The sequence below is a fragment of the Saccopteryx leptura genome, chromosome 11, assembly GCF_036850995.1.
Source record: "Saccopteryx leptura isolate mSacLep1 chromosome 11, mSacLep1_pri_phased_curated, whole genome shotgun sequence".
NCBI lineage: Eukaryota > Metazoa > Chordata > Mammalia > Chiroptera > Emballonuridae > Saccopteryx > Saccopteryx leptura.
Genome location: NC_089513.1, coordinates 57,320,482 through 57,336,848, shown reverse-complemented (window position 1 = coordinate 57,336,848; position 16,367 = coordinate 57,320,482).

Sequence of the window (16,367 nt, the reverse complement as noted above, 5' to 3'; positions counted from 1 at the left end):
GTCTTTGTCTCTCTCTCTACATATATATTTATTTATATATATTTATTGATGGGTGTGTACCTAGCAACACAAAGGATAGTATTTTTTTTAAGATTTTTTAAACTTTATTCATTTTAGAGAGGGATGAGAGAAAGAGAGAGAGAAAGCAGGGAGGAGCAGAAAGCATCAACTCCCATATGTGCCTTGACCAAGGTTTCAAACTGGTGACCTCAGCATTTGAGGTCAACACTTTATCCACTGCACCACCACAGGTCAGGCCAAAAGATAATTTTTTAAAATTTATTTATTTATTCATTTTAGAGAGGAGAGAAAGTGAGAGAGAGTGAGAGAGAGAGAGAGAGAGAGAGAGAGAGAAAGGGGGGAGGAGCAGAAAGCATCAACTCCCATATGTGCCTTGACCAGAGAAGTGCAGGGTTTTGAACCAGTGACCTCAGCATTTCAGGTCGACACTTTCTCCACTGCACCATCACAGGTCAGGCCAGGATAATATTTTAAAACTGTCATTTTATTATTTCAGTAGGAATCAACTCAATCTAGTGATCAACTCATCTATATAGTGTGTGTGTGTGTGTGTGTGTGTGTGTGTGTGTGTGTGTGTATATATATGTATATATCCTGATACATGCTTATATAGAACTGAGCAGATATCATATACATATATACATATTTATGTATGTGTTCATGTGCATGCTTCATATTGGTTCTATTGCTCTGGAGAACCCTGATAATCCAAGCAACTACATCACTTCAAGAGATGATGAACCTCCTTACAATCCAGAGCTTATTTCAAGACTTTTAAAAGCCATGTGGTCTGACCTGTGGTAACGCAGTAGATAAAGCATCAACCTGGAATGCTGAGGTCACCAGTTTGAAATCCTGGGCTTGCCCAGTCAAGGCAACTTATGACAAGCCACTACTATGAGTTGATGCTTCCCACTCCTGCCTCGCCCCATTTCTCTCTTTTTTCTGTAAACTTAATAAATAAAATAATTTTTAAAAAGCCATATGTATAAACAAGAAGGAGAAACTTATGAGTTTTGCCTGCTTATCAAACATTTTCATGTACTCTTCTGGGTACATCATGCAACTTTTAATTTACTGTTTTTATCATCAGTTTGCAAATGAGATATAAGAGATTCAAATCTAAATGACTGGCACAGGTTCATATAGCTAATAAATAAAAAAGCCAGAAAATTCTTTAAACATAAATTTGAAATTAATATATTTTTAACCTTTTGAGAATTTTTAAACATCAGAAAAGTACAAGAAGAATATACTATAAGCTACTCATTACCTAAATTTAGCAATTAATATTCAACATATTTTCTATTTAAAAAAAATTTTCTATTGCCTGACCTATGGTGGTGCAGTAGATAAAGCGTCAACCTGGAAATGCTGAGGTTGCCGGTTCAAAACCCTGGGCTTGCCTGGTCAAGGCACATATGGGAGTTGATGCTTCCAGCTCCTCCCCCCTTCTCTCTCTCTGTCTCTCCTCTCTCTCTCTCTCTCTCTCTCTCTCTCCCTCTCCTCTCTAAAATGAATAAATATTTTTTAAAAAAATTTTCTATTATAGACATGTCATCTCATCTTTGAATTCTTAGATTGTATCTCTGAAAAATAAGGACATATTCTTACAGAACTGTAGTAGCATTATCACATCAAACCTATTTAGTGAATACCCAACCTATATTCAAATTTCCCCAATTGCACCAATATTGTCTTTGACAGCTGGTTTATTTAAAACAAAATCTAACTGAGGTTATGCCTAACATTTGGTTGTTTAAAAAAAAATTATTTTTTTTTGCCCTGGCCGGTTGGCCTGGCATGCAGAAGGCCCGGGTTCGATTCCCAGCCAGGGCACACAGGAGAGGCGCCCATCTGCTTCTCCACCCCTCCCCCTCTCCTCCCTCTCCCGCAGCCGAGGCTCCATTGGAGCAAAAGATGGCCTGGGCGCTGAGGATGGCTCTGTGGCCTCTGCCTCAGGCACTAGAATGGCTCTGGATGCAACAGAGCGAAGCCCCAGATGGACAGAGCATTGCCCCCTGGTGGGAGTGCCGGGTGGATCCCGGTCGGGCGCATGCGGGAGTCTGACTGCCTCCCCGTTTCCAGCTTCAGAAAAATACAAAAAAATTTAAAAAAAAATTTTTTTTTAATGCAGAATAGTACTTCTCTCCTCTACTTTTATTCTTGACAATGACTTGAGGCGCCCTGGCTGTCCTCTTTCATCTTCCTCTCTCAAGAATTCCGTTTCTTGAGATGCTGTTTAGGTTGCTCCTCTCTCCCCTTCATTTCCAGAAATCTGGAAGTTAGATGTTAAAACTTGATAATATTCAGGTTAAACATATTCTTGCTTTACTACATCACCCTGATTTCTCTGTGGAGAAATCTTACCCATAACAACTATTCATTCAGCTTGGTCAGTGATTTTTTGTTTTGGAAAGCGGAGAAGCCAGGAGCTCCATTATTAATGAAGACTGAGCATGCTCCAACAGACTCCCATCTGAACGGCTCTCTCCCTCTTGCTGCATTATCCACAAGGCTGGATAACCTGGTGACTCTTTGAAGACTACTCATTTTCTAGTCACCTTATATAATATAATGAAGGAATAAGCCTCCACTGACGAAGTTGTAAAGAAAGTGTTACTAAGCTGCCAGCAAAGGGAACTTTGCTCCTTTTCCCAAACATTCATGGTGGTCTGCACAGCTGAAGGCTTGAGTTTTGGCCTGACCCCTTCAGTGACCAACAGCTGCTTAGAGTAAAGAAGCCCCTGTGGTCACTGCAGATTGCACAGATCCCATGGAGCAGGTCCTGAAATAATAACATTGGTCCAACGTTTTTTCATTATAATGTTGATGAGAAAAAAAAAAGATTTCTGGCTGGGCCCACTGTCTGTGGAATTTGCATGTCTGCTCCCCTATCCTCCCACCACCACATCTGCGTGATCAGTTAGATGAACTTGTGTGTCTACATCGTCTTACAGTGAGTGTGGGTGTATGTATGCTTTACAGTGACAGCGCATCCTATCCAGGGTGGGTCCCCCTGCAGCCTGAGCTTCTGGGTTGTGCTCTGGCCACCCACGACCCTGTACTGAAATAAGTGAGTTGGAAAATCACTATCTTATTTGTTTGCATTAATCTTTCTTAAATGGATGTATCACTCACATTTATTTTAATGTTTAATATTAGAAGTGTTTGGGGTTTTTTTATTATTGATTTTAGAGAGAGGAGAGAGAGAGAAAGGCAGTGGGGAGGGGTGCAAAGCATCAACTCATAGTAGTAGTTGCCTGTCATATGTGCCTTGACCCGGCAAGCCCAGGGTTTGGAATCGGGGACCTCAGCATTCAAAGTCGATGCTTTATCCACTGCACCACCACAGGTCAGGCAGAAGCATTTGGGGTTTTTATTTAGAAGTTTGGTGTGTTTTTTTTTTGTTTTGTTTTGTTTTAATGTTTTTCTTTATTTATTTACAGAGACAGAGAGAGAGTCATAGAGAGGGATAGACAGGGACAGACAGACAGGAAGGGAGAGATGAGAAGCATCAATCATTAGTTTTCCGTTGCACATTGCAACACCTTAGTTGTTCATTGATTGCTTTCTCATATGTGCCTTGACCACGGGTCTTCAGCAGACCAAGTAACCCCTTGCTCAAGCCAGTGACCTTGGGTCCAAGCTGGTGAGCTTTGCTCAAACCAGATGAGCCCGCGCTCAAGCTGGCTACCTTGGGGTCTCGAACCTGGGTCCTCTGCATCCCAGTCGGACGTTCTATCCACTGCGCCACCGCCTGGTCAGGCAAAGTTTGGTGTTTTGGTGGCCAGAAATATGCCACAGGAACTTAACTCTGCTTTATATCAATTAGCCTATGGTAAAATTGGTTTTTCATTATGCATAGATTTGCTTCAAGTCCCAGTTTGTTTGTTTGTTTGTTTTGTATTTTTCTGAAGCCGGAAACCAGGAAAGACAGTCAGACAGACTCCCGCATGCGTCGGACTGGGATCCACCCGGCACGCCTACCAGTGGCGATGCTCTGCCCACCAGGGGGCGATGCTCTGCCCCTCCAGGGCGTCACTCTGCCGCGACCAGAGCCACTCTAGCGCCTGGGGCAGAGGCCAAGGAGCCATCCCCAGTGCCTGGGCCATCTTTGCTCCAATGGAGCCTAGGCTGCGGGAGGGGAAGAGAGAGACAGAGAGGAAGGAGGGGGGGGGAGTGGAGAAGCAAATGGGCGCTTCTCCTATGTGCCCTGGCCGGGAATCGAACCGAGTTCCCTACACGCCAGGCCGATGCTCTACCGCTGAGCCAACCGGCCAGGGCCTCAAGTCCCCGTTTTCAAGAACCTATTGACAACGTTAAGTGAGGACTTACTGTGCTTGGATGAAACTGTGGTCTGGCTGTACTACAACTACTCTCCAGTCAGCTAAGCTGACCACTGTTTACAAAAGAATTTCCTGAAAAGATACAATTTCTGGAACTTAAGGAGTTAGCCTTACTGTCTCCTTTACTGCTTGTGTACAAATAATTTTTTTTTCCTATGGTAATTTTACTTCTAAGGATAGAGTCAGCATGAGATAGAAGGAAGATGGTTATTCCATGTTTAGTCAAGAGACATTTTTGTTCGTTTCAAACATGGATATTGGGGATATGCCACAGGAGAGAAAATTATTAGGTGCTTTTTAAAAACAAGTTCCTTTTGACAATAACTCCTTAAGAGCATTAAATTTGAGGGTGCTTGGTTCAATTCAATAAATAGCTGACCTCCCACTAAGTGTAAGGTACTTTCTTAGGGGCTTTGTGGGGACTGCAAAAAGGGCTTTCATTGTGTAATACTGCCCAGGAAATTCATTGCAAAAGCAAGGGTGAAAATGAAATAAGCTAATGTATATTTTGTGCCCAGCACTTCCTGAAGCACCTTCTAGAAGCATGAAGTTCTTTAAAATGACTTCATGTGTTTGGTGTCTTACAGCTGAGGCAGCTGGGTCCAGGCACTTTCACTATTTTGTTTCTCAAAACACCTACAGTTTCAAAGGTCCCACTGAGTGAAGGAGGCAACAATCACCAGACACCAGACACACAGAATAAACTGAGCACTCCAGGGCTGGTTCTCTTGGGGTGGCTACGATCAGAAGACAGAGTCCTTAGAAGTTCTGGACACATGGTCCCTGGCCATAGGGAGATAGGTTAGCATGACCCTTATGTTACAAAGGAAAAATTTTTATTTTATTTTATTTATTTTTTTTTTTTTCCGAAGCTGGAAACGGGGAGAGACAGTCAGACAGACTCCTGCATGCGCCCGACCGGGATCCACCCGGCACGCCCTCCAGGGGGCAATGCTCTGCCCCTCTGGGGCATCGCTCTGTTGCGACCAGAGCCACTCTAGCATCTGGGGCAGAGGCCAAGGAGCCATCCCCAGTGCCCGGGCCATCTTTGCTCCAATGGAGCCTCGCTGCGGGAGGGGAAGAGAGAGACAGAGAGGAAGGAGAGGGGGAGGGGTGGAGAAGCAGATGGGCACCTCTCCTGTGTGCCCTGGCTGGGAACCAAACCCGGGACCCCTTGCACGCCAAGCCGACGTTCTACCACTGAGCCAACCGGCCAGGGCCACAAAGGAAAAATTTTAAGTTCTTTTTGTAAGCTATGCACCTGGCAGATAATAAGCCCTTAATAATTGTTTTCTAAATTATGAAGAAGTAAGTAAAGTTAAGGTCACACAGCTAATAGGTGGTAGAGATAAGGTATGTCCCAGCTCTGCTTTCTCTCCCATATGTCATGTGTTCCATGCATAGTATAAATGGACAGGTTGTTTTATTTAAACAACAAATAACTCAGCTCCATCCTTGATTTGCAGGGCTTCAAGGACAGGCTTTTAATCAAAGACGAGACAAACCATCTTCTTGTCTTTGAATTTTCTCTTTCCTTGACTTAAGAATATACCCCATAGATGACTGATTTGGTTCAGACACTGTCTCTCACACTTGAACCTTACCAAAAAGATCAATATCATTGTTCTTTAATTTTGTTTGTTTGTTTGTTTTTCAGAGACAGAGAGAGAGTCAGAGAGAGGGATAGACAGGGACAGACAGACAGGAACGGAGAGAGATGAGAAGCATAAATCATCAGTTTTTCGTTGCAACACCTTAGTTGTTCATTGATTGATTTCTCATATGTGCCTTGACCGGAGGGCTACAGCAGACCGAGTGACCCCTTGCTTGAGCCAGCGACCTTGGGTCCAAGCTGGTGAGCTTTGCTCCAACCAGATGAGCCTGTGCTCAAACTGGCGACCTCGGGGTCTCGAACCTGGGTCATCCGCATCCCAGTCCAACGCTCTATCCACTGCACCACCGCCTGGTCAGACCATTGTTCTTTAATTTTGTAAAAACGAGAATCTCCTTATTCCTCCCCTGCAAGGAAGGAGAAAGGATCAGAAAAGACGTATCCTGGATGTCATTTGGACATCCCCAAAGATAGAGATGTGCTTTTAAAAAAATATTTTTTTGAGAGTACGTTTATTAAAGCTGGGGACAGTGAAACAAGAAGTTTTTAGAATAGAAAAAGCAACAGGAAAGGGACTAGGCAAGGCTGCTTTGGCTCCCTGGAAAGTCAGAGAAAAGGGGGCTTTGGAGACAGGTTCAAGGGGTTATCCTGGGACCAGCTGCCACTGCCCGTTGCTCCCCTGGTTGCCAATCTCATGGGGACCCTTGGAGTTTAGGAGATGCTCACCTGAAAGGGAAGGAAGGTGTGGTCTTGCTCCTGGGATGGAGAGCATGGAGATGCTTTTTAGAATTGTAATTCAGTGTTTTTTAATTGCTGTTCTTATCATCCACTTTGCATCCTTGATGACATGCTAAAAAATACTGCTGCTACTCAGGAAAAGAGAAGGAATTTTTCATTGTAGTGTAATATGTATTCTATTCAATAAGAGGAAAATTGAAAATTTGAACAGAAGCAATTATTATTTAATGGAAATTTGTGAAATTTGAACATGCTTTCACTAGAAGCTTTGTCTACGTCAGTGGTCCCCCTCCTGTGGCCTCCAGACCAGCAGTACTGACATACATCAGAAATGAAAGTTCTCAGGCCTGTGAATTAGAAACTCTGGGGTGAGGCCCAACAAAAGCCTTTCAGGGGATTCGGTGCAAGCTGGTTTGAGAAACACTGATAGAAATATTATGCATCCGAGTCACGGCACCACAAAAAAAAATAAATAAATAAATAAATAATATATATAAATATAAATATAATGTAACACGCTCAGCAGGCAGCTAAGCTCCCTACCTAACTACCCAGAGGGGGATCAATTGAATTCTTGGTAAACTAACTAAAGAATATCAATTATTTAATTTTCTCAAGATGATATTTGTAGGACATTATGCCTTAAACAAACATCATCTCTGTAGTCAACAAATACAATTTAAATAAGTCTGCTACAAAAATTGTTCATCCACAGTCCTGTCGTACCCCTCTGGACTAAGACAGGCATGGTAGAGCGGTCAGTGGCTGAGCGGCCAGCAGATGCAGGACTAGACACAGAAACACAGCCCACGAGCAGTGACCCGTGCCTGTCATTGCATGGCCTGACATGCAGACACACTCCAGGTGTGCTGTCTCCGTAGACTGTTCACAGAAGGCTGTGACTACGAGTCACTGGTGATGGATTAACAGATACATGTTTACAGGGAATATTTTCATCCCACTAAAATGTTTTGCCTAGAGGCAGACCAATAGACAGAGAAAGAACTCAGGCTCTCAGTGAATTCCACCAAGTCACTTTAAATTAGCTTACATGAAAATGTTTATGTGAAATAAAAGTGAAAAAAAAATCACATTAAAAAATGTATGTAGAGCCTGGCCTGTGGTGGCTCGGTGGATAAAGCATCAACCTGGAACACTCAGGTCACTGGTTCCAAGCCCCTGGCTTGCTGGGTCAAGGAATATACAACATGCAATCAATGAACAACGAAAGTGAAGCAACTACAAGTTGATGCTTCTTGCTCCCTTTCTCCCTCTCTCTCTCTTTCTAAAATCAATAAATGAAGTGTTTTTTTAAAATGTATGTACAAATGCCCATGTATATTAAATATGAATTGAAAGTAAAATAGAAATTATGGCAATTATTTAAAATTCAAAATTATAAGATTTCTTTTTTCATCAATGTTGCCTATGTACCTACATTAAAATAAGCACCTACTTTAAAACTTCTGACCGAGAGAGAAGGGTTGGCTTCCCAAAAGGGTTTCAGTCCCAATTCTGCCACAAACTACCCAGCCAGTCTAATCTGAGTCTCTACCCTTTCAAAGCTTCCGGCCCATCACTGGGAAATTGGAACTCAAAACTGCCCTTTGATCTCACAAGACTGTTTTATTTTAAATTTTTATTTATTTATTCATTTTAGGGGGGGGGAGAGAGAGAGAAAGAGAGAGAGAGAGAGAAGGGGGAGGAGCAGGAAGCATCAACTCCCGTATGTGCCTTGACCAGGCAAGCCAGGGTTTTTTTTTGGTTTTTTTTTTAAATATTTTATTTATTGATTTTTAGAGAGAGGGGAGAGAGAGAGAGAGAGAGAGAGAGAGAGAAGGGGGAGGAGCAGGAAGCATCAACTCCCATATGTGCCTTGACCAGGCAAGCCCAAGGTTTCGAACCGGCAACCTCAGTGTTCCAGGTCGACGCTTTATCCCACTGCGCCACCACAGGTCAGGCAAGCCAGGGTTTTGAACCAGCAACTTCAGTGTTTCCAGGTTGACGCTTTATCCACTGCGCCACCACAGGTCAGGCAAGACTGTTTTGATTAATAATGGAGATAATTTATGAACAGACTTTAGAAACTGTGAAATGAAAAAAGGATTATTTTAATGGGCACTTGGCAATTCCAACTCAGGCAGTCATCTTTTTTTTTTTTTTTTTGTGACAGAGACAGAGAGAGAGAGACAAAAAGAGGAACAGATAAGGACAGACAGACAGGAAAGGAAACAGATGAGAAGCATCAATTCTTCTTTGTGGCACTTTAGTTGTTCATTGATTGCTTTCTCAAATGTGCTTTGACTGGGGGGCTCCACAGACCGAGTGACCCCTTGCTCAAGCCAGCGACCTTAGGTTCAAGCTGGTGAGCTGTGCTCAAACCAGATGAGCCCATGCTTAAGCTGGCAACCTCAGGGTTTTGAACCTGGGTCCTCTGCGTCCCAGTCCGACGCCCTATCCACTGTGCCACAGCCTGGTCTGGCAGGCAGTCATCTTTATTAAGTGTCCTTTTTAGGGAGTGGCTAGTAGTAGCTAATGAGGAAGTGGAACATAGACCATGCTACAGTCTCACACAGGTTAAAAGCGTACGTCCTGGGTAGCACTGTGTCACTGACACCATTACTGGGGAGATAGCAGAAACAGAAGCATCTGAATACAAAAACTAGCATTCATTGAGCACTTAGTCTCTGTGTCAGGTGCCAGGGAACTCTTTTCACAAATCGGGTTGTTTAATTATCACAGCAACGCTAATAACAGTAGCATGCCCATTTTACACCTGAGGAAAGTTGACCAGTGACACAGTGGGTGGGGAGCTGTTACTGGAACGGCTCTATCATTTCTAACAACCCAGTTCTAATTTGTTTTTTTTAAGATTTTTATTTATTTATTTTTTCAGGGACAGAGAGAGGGATAGACAGGGAGAGACAGAAACGGAGACTGATGAGAAGCATCAATCATCAGTTTTTTGTTGCGACACCTTAGTTGTTCACTGATTGCTTTCTCATATGTGCCTTGACCACGGGCCTTCAGCAGACTGAGTAACCCCTTGCTGGAGCCAGCGACCTTGGGTCCAAGCTGGTGAGCTTTTTGCTCAAGCTGGCAACCTTAGGGTCTCGAATCTGGGTCCTCCGCATCCCAGTCTGACACTCTATCCACTGTGCCACCGCTTGATCAGGCAAGATTTTTTATTGATTGATTTTACACAGAGAAAAGAGAGAGAGGGGAGGGTAAGCGAGAAGTATCAACTCATAGTTACTTCACTTTAGTTGTTCATTGATCGCTTGTTGTATGTGTCTTCAGCTGGCAAGCCCAACGTTTTGAACCGGAAACCTTCCAGATTGATGCTCTATCTACTGCCCCTCCAAATGCTGGGCATAACAGCCCAGTTTTACTCCTTTAAGTCAGCTCTACATGCCCACACACCCCACTGTCCATCTGATGAAATCGAGATGTGGCACTCAGCATTTTTCACAGTGACTTTGAGGACCCTTCTTGTTCTTGTCCTACTTGCTCATCTGAATCTGGCTTGAAGTCCTCAGTTACCTCCCTCTCCCCTATTCAGAAACATCAGGTGACTGTGACTCTGAAAAACTGCATAACATTTCGAGGCAGCTTTCTGTTGACATTCGAGCTTACAATTTTGGGGGAACCTGAAAGATTGGTATTTTCAGTGTCTTGTTTGTTGGGAGAAGCAGAAAGTTGTGACACTCTCCCCCTTATGCAAGCAAGCAATGCTGTCCTGGAAGACTTATCAATTCTAGCTACACCTTAGGAACTGAATAGTATGGCCAAAACACTTGAGGCTTTTTACATATGTTCTCTCAGCTTCAGTTTCCTCATCTATCAAATAGGGACAACTATAGTCCTTGCCTCACTGACTGCTCTTGGATGTACAGTTGCTTTGAGCTTCAGTAGAATCTCATAAGTAAGCTGTAGACTGAGTTGTCTAATACAGCACTCCAGCTGGGTTTTAAGGATCGATCACAGTATCTTCCATTTTTCCAGGATTAAGAATGAAATCATACAGTGAAGTAATACATTGGCATTTATTTCAGACATGGTCTACCATTTCCCATCCAGTCCCTGATTTAACTCCCTTTCACCTTGATTAAATCAAGCCCATTTGGCCTTGGTATCTGCATGTGGCCCAGTGTTTAACCTTGGGGACTCCCACACACAGTTGAAGGGTTCTTGTGTGGAAACCCCAAGACCTCTCAGTCTTGGATCACCTCAAGTAAAGTATTTGTCCCAGCTTGTATTCCATCCCTGGTCCATTGGCCAGGGCTGCACCATTGAAGTCAGAAAAACATTTTTCCTTAATTTTTATGTATGATTTTAGAGAGAATGAGAGTAAGGGAGAGAGAGAGAAATATTGATTTGTTGTTCCACTTATTTATGCATTCATTGATTGATTCTTATATGTGCCCTGATCAGAGATCAAATCCACAACCTTGGCATATCAGGATAATGTTCTAACCCAGTGGTCCCCAACCTCTTTTGGACCACGGACTGGTTTAATGTCAGAAAATATTTTCACGGACTGGCCTTTAGGGTGAAACGGATAAATGTATCACGTGACCGAGACAAGTGTCAAGAGTCTTAAGCCCTGGCCGGTTGGCTCAGCGGTAGAGCGTCGGCCTAGCGTGCGGAGGACCCGGGTTCGATTCCCGGCCAGGGCACACAGGAGAAGCGCCCATTTGTTTCTCCACCCCTCCACCGCGCTTTCCTCTCTGTCTCTCTCTTCCCCTCCCGCAGCCGAGGCTCCATTGGAGCAAAGATGGCCCGGGCGCTGGGGATGGCTCTGTGGCCTCTGCCCCAGGCGCTAGAGTGGCTCTGGTCGCAATATGGCGACGCCCAGGATGGGCAGAGCATCGCCCCCTGGTGGGCAGAGCGTCGCCCCCTGGTGGGCGTGCCGGGTGGATCCCGGTCGGGCGCATGTGGGAGTCTGTCTGACTGTCTCTCCCTGTTTCCAGCTTCAGAAAAATGAAAAAAAAAAAAAAAAAAGAGTCTTAGACGAATGTAACAGAGGGAATCTGGTCATTTTAAAAAATAAAACATCATTCAGACTTAAATATAAAATAAAACGGAAATAATGTAAGTTATTTATTCTTTCTCTGCGGATCGGTACCAAATGGCCCACGGACCAGTACCAGTCTGCGGCCCGGAATTTGAGGACCATTGCTAACCAACTGAGTGAGCTACCTGGCCAGGTCACTAGATCTTTTTTCAAAGAAACTCTTTCCACTATATCCTATTAGTGCACTAGGAAAAATGCTTTGTCTCCAAAGTTAAAGCACCCTGATCTGTGTTCTTTCCCCCATTCAGGAGTACTGCATCCTCACCCTGACCACTTCAGACAAATAAACAGATATACCACCTATAATTTTCAGATTATTGTAGTAAATGTACGTAATATAAATTTACCATTTTCAACTATATACAGTGGTACCTTGAGATTTGAACAGACCAACATACAATTTTTTTTTAAGATACGCACTGTGACTTGGTCCATATTTTTGTTTGAGATCTGAGTGAAATTCTGAGATACGAGTCGTGATTTGGGAAGCTGCCACTAGTTGGCGTGTTGGCGCATGGGCCCAGTATCTGCAGTTTGATATATGAGTTGACTGACTTATGAGCTCAGTTACAGAATGAATTAAATTCGTATCTCAAGGTACCACTGTAGTTCAGTGACATTAAGTACATTCACATTGTGTGCAACCATCACCACCATCCATCTCCAGAACTTTTTCATCTTCCCAGATGAAACTCTATACCCATTAAGCAGTAACTCACCATTTTCTCCTCCCCTATCCTCTAGTGACTACCATTCTAGTTTCTCTCTCTATGAATTTGACTCTTCTAGGTAACCGGTGTAACTGGGATAATAAAATAGTTGTGTTTTTGTGACTGGCTTCTTTCACTAAGCAATTTCCTCAGGTTTCATTCATGTTGTAGCATGTGTCAGAATTTCCTTCCTTTTCAAGGCTGAATAATAATTCATTGTATGTGTAACACATTTTGCTTATTACATTTATCAGTGGATATTTGGGTTGCTTCTACCTTTTGGTTACTGTGAATAGTGATGCTATGAATATGGATGTACAAATAGCTGAAGTTTCTTTTAATTATTTTGGGTATATCCCTAGAAATGGAATTGTTGGGTTACAATGGTGGTTCTATCTTTAACTTTTTGAGGAACCACAGTAGTGTTTTCCATAGTGGTGCACCATTTTGCATTCATACCAGCAATGACCGAGGGTTCCAATTTCTCCATATCCTTGCCAATGCTTGTTATTTTCTTTCTTTTTAAAAATTTATTGATTTAGGCCCTGGCCGGTTGGCTCAGTGGTAGAGCGTCGGCCTGGCGTGCAAGGGGTCCCGGGTTCGATCCCTGGCCAAGGCACACAGGAGAAGCGCCCATCTGCTTCTCCACCCCTCCCCCTCTCCTTCCTCTCTATCTCTCTCTTCCCCTCCCGCAGCGAGGCTCCATTGGAGCAAAGATGGCCCAGGCGCTGGGGATGGCTCCTTGGCCTCTGCCCCAGGCGCTAGAGTGGCTCTGGTCGCAACAGAGCAATGCCCCGGAGGGGCAGAGCATCGCCCCCTGGTGAGCAGAGCATCGCCCCCTGGTGGGCGTGCCGGGTGGATCCCAGTCGGGCGCATGCGGGAGTCTGTCTGTCTCTCCTCGTTTCCAGCTTCGGAAAAATACAAAAAAAAAAAAGAAAAATTATTGATTTTAGAGAGGGAGGGAGAGACAGACAAACAGAAACACCAACATGTTCCTGTTTGTGCCCTAACTGAAGATTTAACCTACAAGCTTGCCATAGGGGATGATGCTTTAACCAACTGAGCTATTTAATCATAGCCATCTTAATGGCTGTGAAGTGGTATTTTATTGTGGTTTTAATTTGCATTTCCCTAATAATTAGTGATATTGAGCATCTTTTCAAGTGCTTGTTGGCCACTTGTATATGTTCTCTGGAAAAATGTCTATTCAAATCCTTTGCCCATTAAGTATATAAAATAAATTTTATTGTCAATCAAGGAAACTCATTTATTATGAGTTCTTTAATATACTAAAATTTTTTTCATCTTATCACAGGCTGGTGTCTCTTATTAACCCATATTGATTTGGGAGATGTCGAGAAAAAATATAAATATACTGTAGATGTCATGTGACAAGCATATATATATACCATATTTATTTATGATGTATATTTGAGCAGTGTACTGGATATATATTATAGCCAAATGCCAAGTTACCAAATCTTTTTTTTTTTTCAGAGACAGAGAGAGTCAGAGAGAGGGATAGACAGACAGGAACGGAGAGATGAGAAGCATCAATCATCAGTTTTTCGTTGCATGTTGCGACTTCTTAGTTGTTCATTGATTGCTTTCTCATATGTGCCTTGACCGCGGGCCTTCAGCAGACTGAGTAACCCCTTGCTGGAGCCAGCGACCCTGGGTCCAAGCTGGTGAGCTTTTTTTTTTTTTTTTTAATTTTTATTTATTTATTTATTACAGAGACAGAGAGTGAGTCAGAGAGAGGGATAGACAGGGACAGACAGACAGGAACGGAGAGAGGTGAGAAGCATCAATCATTAGTTTTTCATTGCGCGTTGCAATACCTTAGTTGTTCATTGATTGCTTTCTCATATGTGCCTTGACCACGGGCCTTCAGCAGACCGAGTAACCCCTTGCTGGAGCCAGCGACCTTGGGTTCAAGCTGGTGGGCTTTTCCTCAAACCAGATGAGCCCACACTCAAGCTGGCAACCTCGGGGTTTCGAACCTGGGTCCTCTGCATCCCAGTCCAATGCTCTATCCACTGCGCCACCGCCTGGTCAGGCGCTGGTGAGCTTTTTGCTCAAGCCAGATGAGCCTGTGCTAAAGCTGGCAATCTTGGGGTCTCGAACCTGGGTCCTTCCACATCCCAGTCCAACGCTCTATCCACTGAGCCACTGCCTGGTCAGGCGCCAAGTTACCAAATCTTAAAAACAAAATTTAGCCAAACTTGAGTTTCAAATTCATTCAAAGCTGAAGCAGAAGTTGATTATCACAGGTTAAGCTTCTAGAATACAGAAATAAGTGACATGTTGTCAAAAATTTAATTAGGATTGCCCTGGCTGGATAGCTTGGTTGGTTAGAATATTATCCTGATATGCTAAGGTTCTAGGTTTGATTTCTGGTCAGTGTACATACAGAAACAGGTTAATGTTTCTATCTGTCTCTCTCTCCCTTACTCTCACTCTCAAATAAATAACTTTAAAATGTAATTAGGATTATAATTATATTCTTAAGTTTTCTACTAATCAATATTTTAAAGTTTGACATTATAGTGTAGGAACAAAATTTGTCAATGTTGTTGTCCTCTGTGAAATCACTTTTGTGGTCGCTCTACACATTCACAAGACTAAACTGTCACCAACACATTGAACAATGGTTTTCAGTGCCATATTTCCTTGAAGGAACTGTGCACTTAGAAAAACCTCAGAAATACCTATGTCGTTAATTACCAAAAAATGATTGGCCAACCACAGCAAACACTTTGACAAACTTTTTCTTTTGTGGGGGCTAAAAAAACACGTTTCCTCCCACCTTCTATATTCTTCTAGCTGAGCTAATAATCAAATTAACAGAAACAAATTAAGGAGAAAATGTCCACAGTTTATTACAATGTACATGCCAGGGGTGGGGGGGTATGTCATAGATATGAGACCCCAAAATGCACTGGGCAGTTGAGGTTTACACATCATTGTGGACAAAGGAGTGAGATTTTAAAGGGAATAGGCAATTTACAGGTAGTTGAGAAAGAGCTGAAGACACATGGCAGGCAAATTCTTGCTAGGCAACTCAGAAACAATGGGATGGGGGGGGGGGGTCTAGTTTAACAGGTCCCTACTTGAAGCCTTCCTACCTACCATACTTAATTCATACTGGGCTAAGGTGAATGTGCTAAGATTTCCTTCCTGGAGCACATCTTTTCTGAATCTCAGACAGGATAGAAGATAGGTCAAAATTCCCCCGATTCTTTTGTCTTTTAATAAACAGCTTTAAATTAATATTCCAAAAGTCAGCTTTAAGGTGGCAAAACTTTGGTCCCCTTGAGTTTCTATGGAATCAAATCTGGAAGAAATTGTTTTCTTGTAAATGTTTCAGTGGCATCTATTTTTAAGTTTATTAAAAGAAACAAAATATATTTTGGATGCTTACTTTTTCTCTAAAAGTTATTTTTTTTCTTACTGTTTTTACACTTAAGTGTATCTATTTGGATTAAAGATAGTTCATTATAGATTTATGGTATGTTGGTTAAGATTTTTTCCTCCTTGTAAAATTGAGATGGCAAATAGGACTTTTTCTTCTGAAAGATTCTTAAAGGATATCTTTTAGAACTTAAAATCAAATGCAGTTATTGTGTAGATTACTTTCTTGTTTTGAGTCATCAATAATGCAAAGAATAATATAATAAACTCCTTTTTAGCCATTATATATATATTTCAAATATAATTTTATATAAACCTTGAAGCTCTCTTTATTTGTAATTAATTGATTGATTTTAGAGAGAGAAAGGAGAGCAAAACATTAATTTGTTGTTCTACTTATTTCTACATTCATTGGTTGATTCTTGTATGTACTCTGACTGGGGATT